The sequence below is a fragment of the Cricetulus griseus genome, chromosome 7 (assembly GCF_003668045.3).
Source record: "Cricetulus griseus strain 17A/GY chromosome 7, alternate assembly CriGri-PICRH-1.0, whole genome shotgun sequence".
NCBI lineage: Eukaryota > Metazoa > Chordata > Mammalia > Rodentia > Cricetidae > Cricetulus > Cricetulus griseus.
The window spans coordinates 123,419,724-123,426,450 of NC_048600.1; positions in this window are offsets into that span (position 1 = coordinate 123,419,724).

Here is a 6,727-nt window from a genome sequence, read left to right on the forward strand (position 1 = left end):
GTTTGGGAAATGGAAATTTAGCTTCCTTTGTTTAGATCTTAATTTAGATATTTTGCTAATATTGAAGTGAAAATCAGAAACTTTTCTTATTTCAGCTTTACTAAAAATTCATGTCTTTTTAGTTTAGGGTCTAAATCCTCTGGCTCATTCTTGGATGATCTCAGAAATCCTTTTAGAACACACATTTAGGTATTGGGGTAGTTGGATGTCCCTTTGCCTTGAACCCCAGAAAACAGTTAAGGTTGTGGAATAAACATGATCCTTGTCTGAAGTTTGTTTTGGATTTAGAAGTCATTCTGCAACAGATGAGTTCACAGAGATGATGGCAGTAAACTAAATATTGGAAATGTGGGCAGAATTTGAGCTTCTGAATAAGTTTTAAACTGGAAAATATAAAATTAAACTAGAGGTAAGTAGACTGCACTCATGACCTTGGTTCTGGATGCCCTGGTTATCATTTCACAGTGCTGGACTTTATTTGATGTGCAAGATTGAGTGGTCAGGATCCATAAGTTATTGTCAGAGTTCCCAGGCAGAGTCTTGCCCTGAAGACAGTTGGTTCTTTAGAAAAAGAGAACTTTTTATTTGTTTTGAAATTTCTGAATCTGTGAAACCAAGGTGGGGAATCCGGTGCCCTTTCCCTCTCCATCTTCACCCCATCTGCATTCTGTGTTTCTTTAGGATGAATTCTATATGAGGTAAAGCCCAGGGCAGAGGGGCTGCTTCAAAGCAAACGAGGCCCTTAATTTATCATAAAAAGAAGAGTGGTTGTTAAAGCTTTATTGGATTACAATAAAGGCTCCTAGCAGTGGGAGTCTGTGGTTTGCTTCCCGACATCACTGGGGGAGCTTGAAATCATAACCACAGATTATAGCGACGAGCTTCCAAATTTCCATATCCTAAGCAGAGATGCTGCCTTCCTGGAGCTCGTGTGGCATTGCATGCTCTGTGATTTCAAGATATGTATTGGAAAATTCTCTGTTTGGATATCACTTCAGGAGGGCTATGATTCTTTAATCACCTCTGTGGTCATAGCTCCAATATGCTTACAGAGACAAATGGGAAGGAAAAGAAGAAAAACATAATAAAACCATAGTGAACAAAAGATGTTTGTTGTAACTCCCCCCATACTCTCTTAAATGCTTTCATTAATGTTCTTTACAGTTCACTAAAAGTTCTTACAAGGCAATCCTGGGAAATAGCAGAGGCATACATGCATCTCCTAGGTCTATCTCTCTTATTACAAAGTTCAATTTTGTCATCTACATACACTAAAACCTACTATCTCTCATGGTAGCCTGTGTGTATCTACATATCCTGTCTATATAACATGCATGCCCACACATACACACATATGTAAATCTAAACATACATATATTAAAGCACATATATGCACTGTGCATACAGGTATATGTGTATTTGTGTGTATACACATACATATGTAAGAATATTTGTACTAATACATACTGGTATCAATGCATTTACATTACACACAGTAATAATAATAATGGAATAGTAACTAAACTTTTTTGTTTTCTTTTTAAGATTTATTCTTCTCTCACATATTAATCCTAGCCACAGTTTCCCCTCCCTCCTCTCTTCCCAATCCCTCCCTTCATTCCTCTCCCCCAGATCAACTTCTCCATTTCTATACAGAAAAGGGCAGGCCTCCCATAGCTATCAACCAGTTGCATTAAGACTGGGCACATCCCCTCATATTAAGGCTGGCTGAGGCAACCTAGTAGGGTCCCAAAAGGAGGCAAAAGAGTTAGAGACATCCCCCCACCCCCGCTCCCACGTTAGGAGTCCCTCAAGGACACCAAGCTACACAACCTTAACATATATGCAGAGGGCTTATGTCAGTCCCATGCAGGCTCTATGGTTGTTGGTTCAGTCTCCGTGAGACCCTATGAGCCCAAGACAGTTGTTTCTGTGAGTTTTCTTATGGTGTCCTTGACCCCTTTGGCCCCTAAACTCCTTCCTCCCTGTCTTCCACAAGATTCCCTGAGCTCCACCTAATGTTTGACTGTGGGTCTCTGCATCTGCTCCCATCAGTTGCTGGATGAAGCTTCTCTGATGATGATTATGGTAGGCTTGGGTCTACAAGTATAAAGCAGAGTATCACTAGGAATAATTTCATCGGCTTTCTTATTTATTTTTTCCTGGTGGTATTTGGTTCTATCCTAGGTCTCTGGGCTATCCAATCTCTGATTCCTGGCCCTCCAGGTAGTGCCAGGCATGGCTTCCTTCTCGTGGCATGGGTCTCTGGCTGCCATGTACAAACAGATACTGACCTGGAAGTCAGACCATATTGTATTCTATGGGGATGAAGGAAGAAGTAGAGCACACAAGCAGCTCTTAAACGTTCCCCAGTGGCAATGCATTGAAGGCTTGGTTGATAGTCTATAGTACAACAGAGGCAATGGAAGTTTTAGGAGGTCATACCTAGCAGAAGGAAGTGATGTCATTGGGTGCAAGCCCATGAAGGGGATAACAGGACCTCAACCCTTCCTCTTTGCTCCTTGCTTCCTGGCTGCCATTAGGGGGCAGCTTTGCTCTTTCAGGGGTTCCCTGCCTTGCCTTGCCACAGGACCAAAGCAAGTAGGCCACATGACCATGGGATATCCTTCTGAAACCATGAGACAAAAGAATCATTTTTCATTAGAAATTAATTATCTCAGGCATTTTCACATAACACTGTAAAACTAACAGTTATTTTTTCCTATACAAAATATTTGATTGAACAAACAAAAGTTATGTCAGTTGGACTTCATTTCTTTCTCAGGTTCTGCATGTATGTATGGATGCATGCATGCATGTATATAGGTATGTGTTTTTGTGTATGTATGTCTTTGTATGATCACATATGTGTGTTGAGTCCAGCTCCATATGTGTGGAGGCCAGAGGTCAATGTCAGGTATCCTTCTCTATCAGTCTCCACCATTTTTTTTTTTTTTTGTGTGTGTGTGTGTGTGTGTATGTATGTGTGTGACAGGATTTCTTTACTTGACCTGAGTCTTACCATTTCATCTGGTCCATGAGCCCCTGGTACCCCCATTTCTGCCTCTGGGTACTGGCCAGTGAAAGCCCAGCATCTTCCTGTTATTGCTTCTCCCTGTAACTGGATTACAGACCTGTATTGCCATGCCTGACTTTTATGTATGTTCTGAGGATGGACTCAGATTCTCAGGCTGTTCCCCACTTTGCCCACTGAACCATCCCTGCAGCCCCCATATGTCATGGGTTTAATGACATGAGAACAAAGCCCATAGCATCTCAGGCATTACACTGAAACTGTAGCCTGAATTATCTTTTACCATCCAGCCTCAGAACTATGCCAACATTACAGGGGTATTTTATCTCACTTTTCACATCTTTAGAGAATAATGGCGGTCTCTTTGGGAAGGGGAATCTGTGTCTGAGAAGATGGGGCTCATCTTTTATGGGGTCTGATGACAACTTGAATTTTATACTTCCACTTGTGAATGGGAGAACATCTTCAGCTCCTAGTGGTTGGTTAGGATATCTCTTTGTAGAAGGTATGTGCCACAGAAAACTCTGAAGTACATGTCAGGGAGTAGTTATGCCACAGCTGGGGAGATCCAGAAGAGCCTGAGGATGCTTTCTCAATGTATCTCAACAATGTTTCCACTGGTTCCCTGAAACAGCACAAGCACCTCTGTTTGTGTTCACTGACTTACCTCACCCCCTCCCACTTCCCTTTCTCCCCTCACCTTATCGACTCTGGCTTGCCTCATTGTATGCTCCAGACGGTGGTGAGAGCTCAGGCATGACACAGCCATGCAGACACTTTGAAGGGGTGGCTTGGCTCTGGTTCCCTTGGCAGGTTGCTGCCTTGTACCAGGAGAACAACAGCTCTCAGTAACAGCTGCTGCTCAGCCCGGGTCTGGAATGTGAGGACACTTGGGATGATGCAGAGCCAGAAGTCCCACAGCCCTCAGATGACAAAGGGAAATAAATACGTGTTGCCTTAAGCCACTAACACATTGGAGTTGTTTATTGCCACAGGAAAGGCTGACTAATTTTAGAACCCAGTGTCCTTCCGTGTCTCCATTCTTGTCACTGCCAGTGAGGCTGCTTCCTAAAGCTCATTTTCCTTGTGGTTGGGGAAAGGCTGTGGCAGATTCAAGTCACCTCCAGATGTGACAACTGCCAGAGGCAGAAAAGGGGCCACCTCATCGTGTGTTTGCTTAAGACTAGAGACGCACTTTGCAGAAGTCCCATGGGTCCTCTGTCATGCCAGTGAGAAGTGGGTGGTTGGCAGGGAGTACAGTGTCAGCTGTGACTGATCTGTGTCAATCAGGGTCAACACCTGGGGGTGGGCGGAGTAGCTGGGTCTGTTTTTAAATCATGTCTGTGGGATGGGATGAGGGTGGCAATAGTTAGGTACCTAATCAAAACCAGACCTTTGAAAAGGGGAAAAATGAAAGTTGAAAAGCAGGTCTGAAGTTTCCTGCACTCACTTCTGTGACTTCCTTGTGTCTTTCCTCTCCTGGATCTCAGAGACCCTGGCTTAACTCCTCTGCGACTTCTTCCCTTTCTCTTTTCTTTTCTTTTCTTTTCTTTTCTTTTCTTTTCTTTTCTTTTCTTTTCTTTTCTTTTCTTTTCTTTTCTTTCCCTTCCCTTCCCTTCCCTTCCCTTTTCTTCTTTTCTTTTCCCTTTCCTATCTTTCCCTTCCCTCCCTTCTCCTTCCCTCCCTCCCTCCCTCCTTCCCTCCCTTCCTTCCTTCTTTTGTGGTGTGTGTATGATGTATGCACACAGATGCCACAATTTAACCCTGGATGTCATTCCTTATAGCCATCTATCTTGTTTCTTTGTGAGATAAAGTCTCACATTAGAATTTGATTGTCACCAGTTAAGCTGGGCCTGTCTCTGCCTCCTCAGTGCCACCACACACCGCCTTTACTAGGTTGGGCTCAGATACTCATGGTTCCGTGTCAGAACTTGACAAGGTAAGCTACCTCTCTGGCTCACTTCCACCTTTTCTCTCAGTTTGCTTTATGTGGGTCTCTCACCTGCCCCCCCATTTCCTTAAAATATGAGATATTCATGGGTTGGTTAGAGACTATGGCAAAGCTTTGTGGAAGAAAACTGTTTTATTTTTTACTTTAACCCTGGAGAGAATCAAGTCTCTTCGTATTGGTGACACCTGTAGTGTTGGTTCCTGAGCAGGTGTTCATGCAGACCTAGCAGAACTTCTCTGCTGAATCCCAGAGACTCCTAGAGTGTCATACATGGAAGAAGGACAGTTTCTTATTTCAATGGGAAAGGTTTAAATTTGAGTAGAGACCCGGAACTCCAGGTTATGTGATCTTTTTCAGTAAAAACCCAGTCCCCCAAGAAACGCAATACTCCAAGAGTCTTATTCTCAAAACTCAGCCTTAGTTCAAACCTCAAAGCGAGAACCCTGAATGTGGGTTTTGAGGTGGTACCAGAGGAGGAAGCCAAGCAGGAATCTGAAGAGGAACCCACTCTTCTGCTGATATGCCATGAACCTTTTTATTTCTTAGAAAACAGCCTGTGTGTTCTGAAAGTGTTGGTAAAATACATCTTAGGTGTGACCTCTCTTTTCACAGCCAAGTGTAAATCGACTCATCTGCAATGGTCCTGGAAGCACTGTTTAACGTCCCCCTCAGCAGGCAATCATCTTCCTTTGCCCATCCAGGACATGCTACATGGCCTAGTGAATGCCAAATCTGCTCACCCCAAAATAGACTGTGCTTTTTTCTCTGAATATTTATGTCTGCGATAACTTTTTGTTTAGCTTTCCTTAATTTTTCAAGAGTTAGCTGTTTTTGCTTTTGAGTGCCTGCTTTTTGTCCTTAATAACTCAAGAAATACTTATAAAATCTCTTGAGAGTCCACATCTTATTCTTTTCATTTATTTTATATTAATTATTTTTTTCATTTACTTACGTCTCATCCAAAGTTCCCCCTCCCTCCTCTCCTCCCATTCCCTCCCTCTGCCTCCCCTCAGCCCACCATGCCCCCCCTCCAATCCACTCCTCTTCTGTTTCTGTTCAGAAAGGGGCAGACCTCCCACGAGTGTCCACAAAGCATGGCATGTCAAGTTGTGGCAGGACTAAGATCCTCCCTTTGTATTAACGCTGGGGAAGGCAACCCAGTATAGGCAATAGGTTCCTCTAAAACCAGACAAAGTGTTAAGGACATGCCCTGATCTCATTGCTAGGAGTTCCACAAATAGACCAAGCTACACACCTGGTCTTTAGTTATTGTTTTTTTTGATACAGGGTTTCTCTGTGTAGCCCTGGCTGTCTTGGAATTTGCTCTGTAGAACAGGCTGACCTGGAACTTAGAGATTCTCCTGTCTCTGCCACATGAGTGGTGGGTTTAAAAGCATTCACCACCACCACCTGGTAATAATTTTTTTTAAAAATAGAGACTCTTAGTGAATCATTACAAACATGTAAAGTAAGGCAATGGTCTTGTTTTGTGCATTTGTGTATTTGCATACACAATACATAATGTAATTACAATACCAGCAAATCAGAAGGGTCTGTGAACAGTAAAAAGTTAAGCACAGAGCTAAGGGATCTGGTGGGAGGCAGAGAACAGTTGTGGCTGACAGTGGAACACTGTATCATGTTGGCTGACATGTGGCCATGAACACAGAGCAGACTGAGTGATGCCCTGGGCCTCATCTCCTGACCTTTCTCTTCTGGTAGCAGGTAGTGACCAACTTGGG